Raw genomic sequence first — 15,900 nt, 5'->3', positions numbered from 1 at the left:
GATGTCTAAAGATTACGTCTCTGCGGGGTTGGAGAGATGGCTCAGCAGCTAAGAGTGTTCGCTGTTCTTCCAGAGGACCAAGTTCAGTTCCTATCCCACATCAGGTGGCTCATAACTTGATGCCCTCTTCTAGCTTCTGCAAGCGCTCATGTACAGACTCGCAGACATCCCTATAAATAAAAGTTTTTATAATTAAAAGTTTTAAAAAAGTATAACAGTGTTGGAAAAGAAAAGCATTGGAACAGAGGGGGGGAAGGGAGAGAGGGGAGAGGGAGAGGGAGAGAGAGGGAGAAGTAGAGAAGGGAGAGGGCGAGAGAAGAGGGAGAGAGGGAGAGAGGGGAGAGAAGAGAGGGAGAGCTCAGCTGTCTGTATAGCTTCTTGAAAAGGTCATTCTCCCCACCCCCCACCAGCAGAAAAAGGTGGATGATCACTTTTGGGACTCTGGAATCGGACAGCATTATGGAGAAATGCTCAATCCCAGGGCTGGCTAAGCTCCTTCACTCCTAGGCCCAGGTCAAGGTTGTGAAGACCCAGGCTGGAGTCCAGCAGCTTCCCAAAGTGCATTCAGAGGTGAGTTATACTCTAAGGGGCAGGCTGAGTTAGATGGAACTGGAGAAGAGGTCTGAGTAAAGACCAAAGGGCCTCCATATTAGCGGGCTAAATGAAAATACAGGGGTGATAGCAGCTCTCCTGGAGCTTCAGGAATAACTTAGTCCACGCCTGAGTTCCCTACGTGGAGAGAACCGCTCACACTGGCAGAGCCTTGCATTGCCCCCCTTCCCCCACCAGTGTAGAGCGTTACTCCTGGGTCCTGCGTTGAGAGTCTGGGAGGCGGCAACAAGAGGAATCCTTTGCCCGGGTATCATTCAGATGTAACTGTTGTTGTTGTTGCTGCTGCTGTGTTACAGGTAGGGAGCAAAGCCACGGCTTTGCCCATGCTAAGCAAACAAATGCTCTGCCACAGAGCTACACTTCTAACCCTGAAACGTCATCCTTTACTAATATAACCATGGAAACGTGGAGGGTGCAAAGGGTGAGGCTGCCCTTCTGCCGCAGTTGCTTGGAGCAGTGCACACAGAGGACTGTTGCAGGGAACGGGGCTCCGCCCACGGTGTCCTGGTTACACTGGTAAGAATGCTGAGGCACGGAAATAGCATCAGCTGCCTTCTGAGAACAAGCAGCTCAGACCACAGGCCTTGCCGGTGCTGGAGTGGAATCTCAAATTACTGTCTCAGAGCTGTTGACAAACAGTTTTTGCTGGGCAGTTGCTAAAGCAAACTATGACATTAGTAGCTCTTTAATCAGATCACAATATCTTCCATATTCAGGCCACTTCCAGGAATATAGGTGGCTTTTCACAGTCAAGGGTTCCACAGATTCAAACAGAGGCAAACAATTTAAAAAAAAAAACCCAAACAGAACCTTTGCTGAAGCATACACAGACTTTTCCTTATTCCCTAAGCCATATAGCATAAGGATCATTTACGTAACATTTACATCCTGTTGAATACTAAAACATGTGGAATGATTCTATAGGTTATATGCAAATTCAATACCATCGAACGGAAGGGACGTGGCTTTCTAAGGCTTGTGTATCCATGGGAATAGGAAGATGTCCTTTCTCAGTGTCCTGCTCGTGATAGAGATACTATGACGGTTGGAGGAGAGGTCTCTGTGCTGTTTTGTCTTGTCCCCTTGATGGTTTCGGAAGCCACTTAGGAGACACGTGGAGTGCCTATGAGGGAGTTTCTCAATTACGCCAACTGAGGTGAGAAGACACACCTCACTGTATGTGGTACCATTCTGTGGGCTGTGGTCCTGGGCTGCATAAAATTGAGAAAGAGCTGAGCCTTCGTCCTTCTCTCCTTCAGGACTGCAGACACTCTATCAGCACCTGCCTTAAGACTTTCCTACCACAGACGCACCAAGTCTCCTTAAATGTAATTGGAAATAGCTTCTTCTCCCTCGAGTTGCTTCTTGTCAGGTATTTGGTCTCTATAATGGGAAAAGTAACTGATATTGTATTTGTAAGAGTTTGTTATTGAGTAGAAACCCCAGCTACATTCATAACTATCTATGGCCCTGTTCCGTTGCCTATCTGCATGTCCCTTTATCTGTCTATTATCTATCTGTGTATTGTCATCTACCTATCTATCTGTGGTGGTTCAAATATGCTTGGCCCATGGGAAGTGGCACTATTAGGGGGTGTAGTCTTGTTGGACTAGACATGGCCATGTTGGAGGAGATGTGTTATTATGTAGGTGGACTTTGAGGGCTCTTAGTGCTCAAATTCTGCCCAGTTCAGAAGAGTCCCCTTCTGCTAACTGCAGATCAAGATGTAGAACTCAACTGTTTCTCCAGAACCACGTCTGTGTGGACACTGCCATGCTTCATGTCTTGATGATAATGGACTGAACTTCTGAAACTCTAAGCCAGCCCCAACTGAATGTTGTCCTTTAGAGTTACCATAGTCATGGTGTCTCTTCACAGTAATAAAAACCTAAGATCTGTCATCTACCTATTGTCTGTCTGTCTGTCTGTCTGTCTATCATTTATCTTTCACCTATCAATTGATATATCTATCACATATTACCTATCACCTATCATCTATCTATCTATCTATCTATCTATCTATCTATCTATCTATCTATCCATCAATCTATCATCTACCTGTCATGTGTATATAGATTAGGATTAGGTCATGCAATTACTGGGGCTGGCAAGGTCCATGTCTGCAGGTGCACTGGCAAGGTTGAGACCCAGAAAGCTGATGTGGCCATAGCTGAAGACAGTGGGCTCCAAGTTCGGAAAGAGCTGATGTTTCCACTCAAATCAGAAGGCAGGAAAAACCATGTATCCATTCAAAGGCATTTAAGCAGGGTATTGGTTTATTATTGTTCTCACTGCAGTCCGTTGCTGTTAGAAAATACCTTGACTGAAACAACTTAAGGAGGAAAAGAGTCAATTTTAGCTCATAATTCCAGATTGTCACCTATTACAGTGGGGAAGTCAGGGGGACAGGAACTTGAAGCAGCTGGTCACATTTCGCAGTCAAAAGCAGTAAGAGAATGAAAGCATGCATGCTTACTGGTGCTCAGTTCTTTGCTATACTTACCCTGTCTGGGATCCACAAGCCTAGAGAATGATACCTCCCATAGTGGACAGGTCTTCTCATCTCCCAGCTATAACCGTAGGCCAATTTCATCTATACAGTCCCTCTCCAAGACTTCTTCCCAGATGATTTTATATGGTGTCAGGTTGACAGTCTAAAATAACCATCCCAGGAATGAAGGATTCTCTCTCGCAGGACAGTAAGTGCTCTTGTTCAATTCGGGCTCTTAGATGAGTACCAGCTGCATTCTGGAAGGGAATCTGCTTTTCGCTCAGTCTACTTATTTAAATGGTAATCCTATCTAAAACCTCCCTCACAGAAACACTCAGAATAATGTTTGACCAAGTATCTGGGGATCCTGTGACCCACAGAAGTTGATACATACAATCGAGCATCATACCTCCTGAAGTCTCTTCCAACCTCCGTGCTATAAAAACCCTAGTTATCCTGAGTACACAGTTGAAATCCCCCTTAAGTAGAAGCTGGGCTGTCTTCTCAGCCATTCCCTGCATGCAGGAAGCTTCCAACAGCTATAAAAATGGTGTGTAGAAGGATGACAGTGCAACAGAAAAGGCCCGTGGTGGTTCTGACCTGCCCTTCCCGGGTGGTTCAAAGGTAGGAAATACTTCCTTTCCCAACAGACACCAAATAATGACTCCTTGTCCTATAGAGAGACAGACTGAGCAGGAATTTTGTAAGCAGAGGAGGCGAATATCTGGAAATGGTGTGATATGAAATGGGTCATCTAGGCTGAGACCTGAGAGCGAGAGGAAGCTGGTGAGCTGGTTAGTAATGGCCACTCAGGTTGGGATACTCTGTAAGCACAAGACACATAACAATAACGACAAGGTCAAATACCACAGCACCTTCTAAATAACTGATCGTGTGCTGAAAGGAAATTATTCTGGACCTGGCTCTGGTTTCGTATGTAGTTTGAGTGTGTCTGTCTAGAGTGTGTCTTCACTTGGTCCTCAGTACAAAGATGTGAGAAGGTAGATCCTTTAAGAAGTGGGGTCTGCTTGGAAGTAATTAAACCACTGAGGCCTTGGAAGACATTCTCATGAGCTCCTGTGGAACCCTCCAAGAAGTTCCTCAGCCAGTCTGGCTTCCCATCCCACCATGATTTTCCCTTCTTTGTTCCATTCATGAAGCCATCCTCTTTGCGGTTCTCACCAGGGACAGCGCCATGCTACTTAGATGACCAACTTCCAAACCTGTGAGCTACATGAACCTCTTGGCTTTATAAAGTACCCAGCCTCAGGTACTTTGTTGTAGCAATGGAAATGGAGTTTGAACTTAGACACTGTCACAACAATGATTGCTCCACCTTTATTACCGACTTCTAAGTAAGTCTGAGATGCCCTACTGTTAAGAAAGGTCTTTAGACTCTTACTCCCAGGTTTGTGAGATAATTTAATTATCCTTTGATCAACAACCAAATTTTGGTAAATTATTATAGGCAGAAGATTGAAGTTTTGACCCCCTTACCACAGTATTAAGCATAAAGCTACTAACTGTATAAATATATATGTTTGTGGCCTTAAACAATTGAAGTATCATTCAGGAAAAAAAATCTTTGTACCAGTTTACATTTGATCATTGTGTTCTCAAAAACTTGAACTGCAGACATAAATTTTGTCACATGATCCTAATAATAGGCACTTCACTTAGACTTAAGTTAGACAAAGAGGGCTTACAATTGAAAAGATACATATAAATATAGAATTATCAATCTATCTATCCATCAATCATCTATCTATCTATCTATCTATCTATCTATCTATCTATCTATCTTTCACAAATAGGTATGGGAAGGATTAAAAAGAGTGGAGGGACTCCAGGCTTTCAAAAAGGCTATTCTTGAAAGGATTATAATATGACCATAGTTTAAAAATCACCACAAAGTTAGGGTTTCCCTTGTCTGACCACTGAATTCTAGTCACTTTTAGTGGTGGCTTCAATCCAAATTTATTTATAAAGAATTACTCATCCAGGTACATCACCCCAACTTTATAAGTCATCTAAGACACTGTAGAAAGCGACAGATCTGGTGCCTTTCCCAGGACTGATTCAGCAGGCTTTCTTGCCCACAAACGAGGCATGTTTAGTAATAGTTGTATGTGGGCATAATTCATACTAACCTCAAACGTTTAATACCATTAATTCGTCAAAACTAATAATATTAATTCATTCAAAAAATGAGATTAAACTGGGGCACCCCTTGCAGCCAGAATCCGTGACTGATGTCTCCGTGACATGGATGGCTAGCACCACCCCGCAGGGCGTTTGCACACAGGTGGCCAATTTTGGTGGGGACCATCAGCTTCTCCTGTCTCCAGTTAAAGAATCTTGGGAGGAAAGGGGGGAAAAAAGATGAAGAAGAAAGAAAAGGCTGCTTGTCTCTCTGCACACCTTGAACGGTGCATTTTATCAGCCAGACCCATGATTGATGTTTAATGCCAACAGGGCCCCGTCATACAATTATTTTTCTAAGCAGCCTTTAATGGAAATCAGCAGGTAGGAAGAGCCCAGGCAGGCTCGCGAAATGATGGCTGCTGCTGCTGACTTTATTCCTGGCCACGTAAATCACACACGGGTATCATTAAACGTAGCCATCGAGAAGGGTGCGGAGTGACATGTGGCATCGCTGTGAATTAAGAACGCTCTCCCCCCTTCCCTTCTTTCTCAGTTTGCAATATGTTAATACTCCATCCCTACCTTCTGCTGGCCTTTCTTCACTGTTAGGCATTATAAACATTTACTGAGCACTTATTATGAGTGCTAGGCACAACTGGCATAGGAAGGTTAACAGAAAACAGTGATGTCTCCCATGTGGATTTTTGTTTGGTTCTGTGAGGTACCACGATGTAAGATAACCAACATACAAATGGCACAGGTCCATGAGGCTTCAGTGTCTATCTCCAGATGGAAGGGGGGCACGTAACAAGATGGTCTTGACTTAATTATTTTAGCCTCATTGACCGGCTGCTTTCTTCTCTGTGACATAGTGATGAGGTGCTTATAACCTTACCTTGAGGAGAAACATGGACAAAATGTACACACCCAACTAGCGGGATGCCTGCCCAATGGTTAGTGTTTAATGGCTAATAGCTAACAGTTATTCCACAGGAACTGTAAAGATACATTTTGTTGTTTTTGAGACAAGGTCTCATTATGTATCCTTGGCCAGTCTGGAGCCCACTATGTAGACCAGGCTGGCTTCTAACTCAGAGACTCTGGAGCACTGTGCTTAAAGGCGTACACCAACCCATCTGGCAAAGCTAATGTGTCATATTAAACCATTACCAATGCTTGTGCATTCTGTGTGAGCAAATGAAGGGGCTCATTATAGCTATTTACTCTTCAAGCAGCTGATTAGCAAGCCATGGGATCTTCCCCTACCTTCCCATACTGCAGAGCAGAGAGTTAAGTACCATTTGTAGTTCACTGTGTGTCTGTAAACTCGTCCTTGTAGGGTCTTGCATCGTTAAGCAGGTGACGCCAACCCATCCTCTGGAGACAGCTGTTGAGTTGGGGTTGCCTCTGGCTCATTCAGACTTCAGGCTGCCAGTACAGGCGACTTAAAGGGATGACTAAATGGCCAGTGGATGAACTTGGTGGAGGTGGGGACTCCCTCACGTCCTCTACAGTTCACCCTGCCTAAGAGCTCCCCATAAAGAAGGCCTCATATCTGCGGCACGTGCACAGAACCGTACTCCGGAAGCAGAATTCTGCTTGAATGTTTTTAACTAAGTAATCGCCCCTCTAGCCAGTTAAGAACCTAACTTTGTAATCTTTTAAAAAATAAACTCAGTATTTAGTATCGATTGAGATATACTCTGTAAAGGACGGTGTAACATGTTTTCTCAGGGGCCCGCTCCTCTTTAACTCTGTCACTGGGTTTGTGAGGATGTATCTCATATGACTGAAAACACATCTCTGTCTTCTCTGCGTTGCTCGTATCTCAAGGGACCGTGGCTGGTCACCTCTCCTGAGACAAAGGCACAGCTCTCCAACAGCCTTTGGGGTGCTTTGCAAGGACTTGGCAAAGGGGTCTCTGGCCCTTTCAGGGGTCACCAACTTCGAAAATGTCCCCCAATGAACAAGAACACAGAGTGAATGGAAGATTAACTACAAAGCTGAGTGAAAATTAAAATGTCACAAAAGAAATTCCTAAAAAATACCAACAAGAGAAGAAAAGGTCTTAGTGACGGAGCTGCTGTCTAATTTAGTGTACGTATGGGAACATTCAGAGACGAGTCCGAATTCTTTCAGTTTCTTTGGAAATCTTGATTTTGAAACTCAACCTCAAGCATAGACCACACGGGGGCCTTGTTTATCTTTTCACCTTGTGGGTGGCAGAGGAATCCTAACCTGAACATCTGCGGAAGACAGAAGACACAGGACAATCAGGGCATTAGACGCATTAGCTTGGCAGGGGACTCAAAAGCAGGCACTGAGACAAAAGTTAAAGAATTGTGTCAGATTCACATTCATGGTGCACCTCATGTGTCTGCTAGACAGTCCTAGTCAGTCTAGTCCTCTAGGAAACTGGGAACTGTAAAATACCCAGAAAGAGTTCACTGAAATCAACTCTTCATTTCGAAGACAAAAGTATCTGCTTGGACAAAGAGATACATGATCGCTAATGATCGCTACTGGGCCTGACAAACAGATGCGTTCTTTTTAAATTCTTTACTGATTGTGCGCACACACGTGAACCTGTGCGCGCGCACACACACACACACACACACACACACACACACACACACACACACACACACACACACAGCTCATGTGTGGAGATCAGAGAACAAGTTCTCCCTTCCTTTCACCATGTGGGTCTCAAGACTGAACACAAGCTTCCAGGCTTAGGGACAAGACTCCTATCCAAAACTTTGTTAGACGGGAGAAATGACTCCTGCTCTTCTGTATCAGAGTGGAGTGAGTGATTTATTAATATATTTAAAATAACTAGAGGAAAGACTAGAGAGAAGGGTCCAGCAGCCCCCACCCTCGGTGTCTCCCCATAATCCCTGACTTCTGCATGATCCTGGCTGAAACTTAGACTTCATTTATAGTAAGTTTACTTCACAGAATTTCAGAGAAGGGAGTGTCTCTGCTATTATGTGGCCCTGGATCACTCCTAGATTGTGTTTCTTTTCCAGTTGCTGGTAATTGTGCGTGTTTCTGAGGGACAGGGTGGTGTGCAGCATATAAGTGAGCTAAGTTAATTAGCGTTCCGATCACGTTGGTTTTGAAAACATTCAAATTCCTTCAAGTTTTTTGTTTTGTTTTGGCTTTTGTTTTTGTTTTTAGATTTGTTTGTTTATGTTATATGTGTGTGTTTGCCTGCATGGTAGGTATGTGTATCCATGGGTGTGTCTGGATGTGTACCTGGAGTTACAAACAGCTGTGACTTGTCACACAGATGCTTGGGGACTGAAGCCAAGTCTTCTGCAAGAGTGACAAGAATTCTTAACTGCCGAACCATCTCTCCAGCCTCTCCTCTAGTTATTATAAATATATAATAAATCACTAACTTCACTGTGCTAAGCAAAACAGGGCTTATTCCTCCCATCCAACTGCAATTTTCTACACAGTAGCTGTCTTTTCTGTCCCATCCCTTACCAGGCTCAGATAAGCATGACTCTGTCTTTAGGTTTTAGTCTTCAGGTGTGAAGCCAGAACAAGCCAGTTTATATCTGGCTTCATCTACGATACTTTAAATGACAGTATTTCTTTTCTTTCAGCTGTTTTTTTGCCTTGTTTTGTTTTGGTCAGGGTCTCAGGTAGCCCAGGGTGGCCTTGAACTCACCCTGTAACTGAAGATGGCCTTGAACTTCTGACACTCTGGACTCTCTGTCTCAAGTGCTGGGATTACAAGTGTAAAACTTAAAATCAACCAGGGTTATGATTCTTCTGTGGATTCAGAAAAGAACAGCCAAGGATAAAAATGCAGATGGTGGGGCTTGACGATCTAGACTGTTTCTCTGAGTTTATTGACATGCTCTGTTAGAAGTTGGTATGGCTGGTGCTCAGAATGAAATAAGTGTTGGCAAGGGATCTGGCTTCACAAAAACAATGCAACGGCTCAGTCCGAGCATTAGAAATAACCAGTACAGGTTAGTGGAAGCAGGGCACTTCCTGCAGGAAGATAGAGGGACACAGGCAAGGGCCTTTATGAAGTGGAAATTTGCAGAAGACAGTGTTGTCCTGTGCTATCCTGTGGGAAAGCTCGGTTCCTTCCAGATCTCCCACAGAAAAAGATACTAGATGACACTTGACAATAGTCGGTCCAGCTGTTACCAAGCGCCAGATGTTGGGCTAGGACTCAGTCTACACCAACCGCTCTTTACAACGAAGTCCGGGAGTTGGTAGAGATTAGACACCCATTTAGAGGATGAGGAGTATGAAGCTCACACCCATCGATGGCTTCTCACTCAGAAGTGAATTTGGCCGTGAAAACTACTGCACGGGAGCACTGGTGACGAGTTGGGCTTATTTGGCTCAGACAACAAGACTACAAGAGGCAGTCTTGAACTTGCTGTATTGGATTGGAAACCTCAAGAACCCCAAATCCTCGAATTCATCTATTCTGCCTTTGTGATGTGGTGGCTTTTGTCTTGGAGCCATCCTTTCTGTAGGCTGCCACAGCTCAAGAGGAAGACGAGAAGGACAGTGGGGCATAGGAGCCTTCCGGCTCAAATTGCCAGCCTTAACTCAAAATTTTTCAGAATCCAATTCAGCGTCTCATTGGCTGGGTTGTGTCTCATGAGTTCCTGTTTGCAGAGAAAGGCATGAATCAGCCTTTTCTTCTGAGCACAGCACCTGGAGCAGGACTCCCATCATGAGACTGGATTGTAGAAAGGGGTTCTGATCCCAAAACCTTGTACAGGCCTTAAGTGCCCAGTAACTCCTGAGGACCTTACATATACATGACCCATGACTGTCATGTGTCTGCCATGGGAGATTTGTTGACTCCAGGCACTGTGTTGAAATCCCACTGGGTGGAGAAGCTCAGACAGCCACTTGTGAGAGCGAATACCTTACAACCCTCAGCGGGCAAGTGGCTTTGGGACGCTACACGAATGTCTCTGCTTGCTAAATGGCGATCCTAAAAGGCTTGAGGACCCTGCAAGAAAAGACTTCTTCCAAGTCAGATGTAAGAAAACAGTCTCCAGATCATTCTTGGCCCTTTCTTTACATTAGCTTCCCCCCACCACACCCCAGCCCCACCTGGGTCAAATCCTCTGCCTCTAAGAGCAAACTTAGGGGCTTCGCATCTATGCTAAACTCACGAGCTTTCCTCAGGAAACGTGAGCTGCTAGCAGTTCATGGACTCAGGGAGATTTTGCTAGCCAGAAAAGTAGGTAGACACTGCAAGCCTGAATGTGTACCTGTGTCATCGTGGAGGCCGTGGGGACAAGCAGTTCTAAAGCCTAAAGCTGATGGAGTACACCCTCTAATGGCCAGGGAAGCCATTAGAACAAGACTTTCTCCCAGGATGGTGACAGCACCCCTGTTGTGGGAAACTGTCGTCGATCATCTACTTTTGAGGATAGTCTTGGTTTTCAATGTTCTGCCCCAAAGCCTCTGATTTATTTGATGATATCACCATGGACAGAGCACAGTCCTAAAGCTGTGAGCCATTACCGATTGTTTCTCTTCCAAGGGTCGAAATGTTTTGTTTTTGGTTTGGTTTGGCTTTTTTGTTTGTTTTTTGTTTTTTGTTTTTTTTTTTTATTCAACACAAGTGAGGAGTTAATTCTGTTCTTTTCTGTTCTTTGGAATGGGGTGGGAGGGAGACTCCAGATGCCAGGCACAGTTCAGGTCCCCAGGTTGCTGTGCTCACGGGGCCATTTTTAAGATCCAAAACCACAATGATTAGCAAGTACACTGCTTCATCTGCCCTCATTGTATCTGCTTACATACATACTCATCAAATGCATATCATTACAAGTGGACAAATTTGGAGACACCGAATTTTCACTTTTTATAAATGTTAACCCTTCCAAGCACATTTGAATTTTACCATAGAAAAAAGCATATATGTAATTGAACTCTAGAGGCATTATTAGACATATTGTATAATTATTATAGTACATTCTGCCCAGGGGCCTGCTTGATTTATTTTGGTATTTGCTTATGATCTTGTCTAAGCAGATATTTTTAAGATGAAAAATTCCTTTCTGAGGCTACTGTAAGGTACCTCAGGCCAGATAACATAAAAGTCAAAGAAATGTATTTCTCGCCTGGCAGTGGCCTTTAATCCCGTCACTCGGGAGTCAGAGGCAGGCAGATCTCTGAGTTCGAGGCCAGCCTGTTCTAGAGTGAGTTCCAGGGTACCAAAGCTACACAGAGAAACCATTTCTCAGAGAAAAGGAAAGAAAAGGAAAGAAAAGAAGAAGAAAGAAAAGAAAAGAAGAAGAAAGGAAAGAAAAGAAAAGAAAAGAAAAGAAAGAACGAAGGAAGAACAGAACAGAACAGAACAGAAAAGAAAAAGAATAAATGTATTTCTCGCTGTCCTAGGAGCTGGGATTTGGAGAGTGGTAATGGCTTGTATTCCATCTCTAAGATGGTGACTTTTCCTCTGTCCACACATTGCAGAAGCATGGGAAGGGGAGGCAGCTTTCAGTACTTTATTTAAGTACTTTTTACATGTATCTATTTACCTATCTATCTATCTATCTATCTATCTATCTATCTATCTATCTACCATCTATCTATACCTATCTAACATATGTTTATCTATCTGTTATCTGTCTATGTATCTACCATCTATCTGTCACCTGTCTATCTTTATATCTACCATCTGTCTATCATTTACCTGTCTGTCTGTCTGTCTATGTGTTTGTCTACCATCTGTCTATCTATTATCTTCTATCTATGTATCATCTATCTTTCTAGTATCTATCATTAATCTATCTATCCATATCTATCTACCTATCTACCATCTATCATTTACCTATCTATCTATCATCTCTTCATCTGTCTATCTATATACCATCTATCTATCTACCATCTACCTATCTGTCTATCTACCATCTGTCTGTCTGTCTATCTATCTATCTACCATCTATTTATCTATCATCTACCTGTCTATCTACCATCTGTCTATTTATCTATATATCTGTCTAACTATCTATCTATTATCTGTCTGTCTATCTATCTACCATCTATCTATCAACTACTTATCTATCTACCATCTGTCTGTCTGTCTGTCTGTCTATCTTTCTGTTTATTGGGAGAGGGATCTGTACATGCCATGGCACATGTGTAGAGGTCAGATGCCAACTTTACAGGATCTGGTTTTTCGTTTCTATCACATGGGTCCCAGGGATGGCTCAGGTTGGCAGGCTTGGCACCAAATGTCTTTCCCTGCTGAGCCATCTCACTGGTCCCCAAGTGTCTTTATAGGAGAATGAACCTAACTTTCCAGAGCCAGGCCCTCATGGTTCATTCCCTTTCCAAGGGCTCCACCTCTCAATGTTTTCGCACTGGCAGATGCACATCAACGTAAATTTGAGAGGATACAGTATTCAAATCATGGCCTCATGTGATCATTGCATCACCGTACCTTCTTTAATTAAAAATCAGTTCTAGTTGCATGTCCGTGTATATCTGTGTGTAGGTATGTACATGTGTGTATAGTGTGTTGAGATCCATGGGGCTGGAATTCTGGACTGTTGTGAGCTGCGCAAGGTGGGGCTAGGAGCTAAATTTGAGTAGTCCGGAAAAGGAGAATACACTCCTTGAATACACTCTCGAGCCCTTTCTCCAGCCCCCTACACTGCCATTTTATGAGGCATGCTTTCACATATTTTGTGATAGCCTAGGATAACTGCATTCCTAATTTATTTTTAATTTATTCTCACAGGACTGGTTGCCATTCCGTCACCCCAAAAGCTCTGACATGCAAGGACTTGGACTAATCTCCACACTTAAAAAGCTTCTGTGGTGAGCCTGTGTGGCTTTTCCCGGAAGGACCTGAAAAACACAAGGACCGGATTAAAGGAGGCCTCTAGTCAGTACTTTCTCTCATCTGCTTGGCTGAAGTTTCCAAACTTTCAGGCCCACAGTGTGTCCCTTTAACTCGAAACATGGCTGGTGGTTTCTGAGACCCCTTTCTGTAGTCAGAGCCCCCTCCTCACTCCTCGGGCGGGCTCAAATGGACCAGGCTGTGTGAAATGTTTTCATTTCCATTGACTGGTTGTGTATTTCCCTTGTGTTAATCCCTTGTTAATGGACACTTTCTCTGAGCCAGCTGAGATTGGAGTTGTGCTGTCTTTGTGACTCTAGCAGATTTTATGACTTGGATATCTTTGTTTTTGTTATTTTGAGATTTGGGGATTTTGTCTGTTTCATCGATATTGATTCTCAGTGAGAGATGGCCCAGGCTCCCACAGCTTCTGTTTGTGTTTGATCTACAAACAGTGGGAGGGACTCCTCAGCCTGCAAATGTTTTCCTTCTCTGTTTCAACTGGGAAAGGCAGAGCCATTAGCAGCTCCCACCACTGGAAACAGATGAACGGGGGCTTTAAACCAAGGTTTGTGTTGGCGGTGTGGGATGAGACACCGTGTTTGTCATTCAAATGACCTTAAGCCACTGCTCTGGGGCACTCGTTTTAGAGAGCCATGTGGAAGAGTGAAGGGTCTCAGCGATTGCTTTCTGAGAAGTCTGAGGAGAAATATTCATTCTTGTGATTAACTCTGCCCTTTACTAACTGTGTGACTCTGGGCAAATCATTTGCCCACCTGATTCTCAGTTTTAACTCTATGATGAAGCTGTAGCAAGTCTTGGTGGTACAGGTCTGTAGAGACAGGAAGAAGTTTGAGCTATAGAGTAAAACCCTGTCTCAACAAACAAAAACATGGGCCGGGGAGATGGCCGGGTTAATAAAATGCTTGTCTTTCAAACATGAGTACCTGAGTTTGGATTCCACAGAACCCACAAAGAAAAGCTGGGCATGGTGGGGTGGGCGTATCTGTCATCCCAGCAATGGTGAGACGGGAGGTGAGGCAGGCAGATACTTGGAAGCCTGTGGGCCAGCTAACCTTGCCTACAGGGTGACATTCTTGGCCAATGGGTGACCCTGTCTCAAACAAAGGATGCAAAGTGCCTGAGGACTCACAATGAGGCTGTCCCTTGACCTTCACAGGCACATCTGCTCAGGTCCACAACATCCCTACGGAAGCACACATACTCATACAGAAAACAAAACTAAAGCATTCAAAGTTCCTGCATAGATTCCTGGGATAGTCTCTTGTGTACCGTGTATTTCTGTACAGGCAGAGATCTGAGTAGGGGCTGGACTTGGGTATTTTTATGCAGTGTCACCTGTATTGCGGTAGAAATCTCGGCTTGCGTCTGGACAAACCACACCAGGCCAACATGGTTCCACATGGAAAGATTTAATGTAAGGATGAGACAGGGAGAGGGACGAGAGAGAGAGGGAGAGGAGAGAGAGAGAGAGAGAGAGAGAGAGAGAGAGAGAGAGAAGAAGGAGGAGGAGGGGGAGGAGGAAGATGAAGAGGGAGGGAGGGAGGAGGGGGAGAGGGGGAGGAGGAGAGGGGAGGAAGAGGAAGAAGGAGAAGAAGGAGAAGGAGAAGAAGAAGAAGAAGAAGAAGAAGAAGAAGAAGAAGAAGAAGAAGAAGAAGAAGAAGAAGAAGAAGAAGAAGGAGAGTAGAAGAGGAGAGGTGTAGAGGCCTGCCATGAGCATGTGGAGGGAAGGAGGGAGGGGAATGGGGAGAGAAAGGACAAAAGGGGAAGAGCAAGAGAGCAAGAGCAAGAGGCAAGAGAGTGAGGAGGGGGCAAGCAGCCCCTTTTATAGTGTCAGGCATACCTGGCTGTTGCCAGGTAACTGTGGGGGTGGAGCTTAGACAGAATGCTAACTACCTGTCTCTGTGTTTTGTAAACATCTTTTCCATCACCTACTGATTGGTTTAATAAAGAGCTGATCAGCCTAGAGCAAAGAAGGAGAGGAAAGGCGGGACTTCTGGGCAGAGATAGGAACTCTAGGAAAGAGTCAGACATGGGAGATTCTCCAGCCAGACACAGAGGAAGCAGACCACATGACAGAACTTAGATTAAAGTAAATGGGTTAATTAAGTCATAGGAGCTAGTTGGGGAGTAACCTAAGCTAAGGCCTGAGCTTTAATATGTTGCTGGGTCATTCCTGGGTAGCTGGTGGGTCAGAGAGAGTAAGCAATGATAGATGATCCTTAGATCAATAGATGAAAAAGAAGAACATTTATTTCACCATTACCATACATTTATTTTTACCAAGCAACAGTAAGGGCTAAAGTTAACCTGTAAACCCCACTTGCCCCAGGACAGATCATTTCCTGGAAGGCTGGAGTCTGTTGTTCTTATAAGATGAAAGGTCACGTGTTTTCACTTCAGTGAACAAGGTTGGTTCCCCCAGCTGCACAGGATGTGCCTGATCACCTGTAGGTGGGAGATATGCAATAGGAAGTACATCAGGATATATGCTTGTCCCCATTGGACAGACATGTAGGTAGTCCTGCGGGTTGGGCCTTTCTAGGCATCTGACCGACTTAGAGCATTCTCTGGGAATTCTGAGTATGAATTCTGGTGTGTTCATCATTCTGACCAGTATTCAATAGAGCTTACTTTAATAGGACAATCATGGATTTGGTCTCTGTCTTTTTCTCTCTGTGGCTCTCTCTCCTTGCAATTTTCAGACTTAACACTGCAATCTTGTAGGTAGCAGCATGTTTTATAAGAGGGCTACATAAAAATATGGGTGCATGTTTTATGCTAT

At 44.2% G+C, this 15,900-nt stretch overlaps 1 long non-coding RNA gene across 1 annotated transcript; it reads left to right on the top strand.

Annotated features, from left to right (window-relative positions):
- Positions 1-255: 255 nt before the first annotated feature.
- LOC120097124 (uncharacterized) lies at positions 256-14,032 on the top strand. The gene is made up of 4 exons (XR_015638720.1): positions 256-570; positions 1,537-1,768; positions 1,872-1,984; positions 12,993-14,032. It is a non-coding gene; the product is annotated as an uncharacterized LOC120097124 (long non-coding RNA).
- Positions 14,033-15,900: the final 1,868 nt, after the last annotated feature.

This window comes from Rattus norvegicus, chromosome 15, assembly GCF_021556685.1.
Source record: "Rattus norvegicus strain SHRSP/BbbUtx chromosome 15, alternate assembly SHRSP_T2T, whole genome shotgun sequence".
In the NCBI taxonomy this organism is placed as follows: Eukaryota; Metazoa; Chordata; class Mammalia; order Rodentia; family Muridae; genus Rattus; species Rattus norvegicus.
Note: the sequence above shows the minus strand (reverse complement) of the source record. Positions and strands in the feature narration are given on the sequence as shown.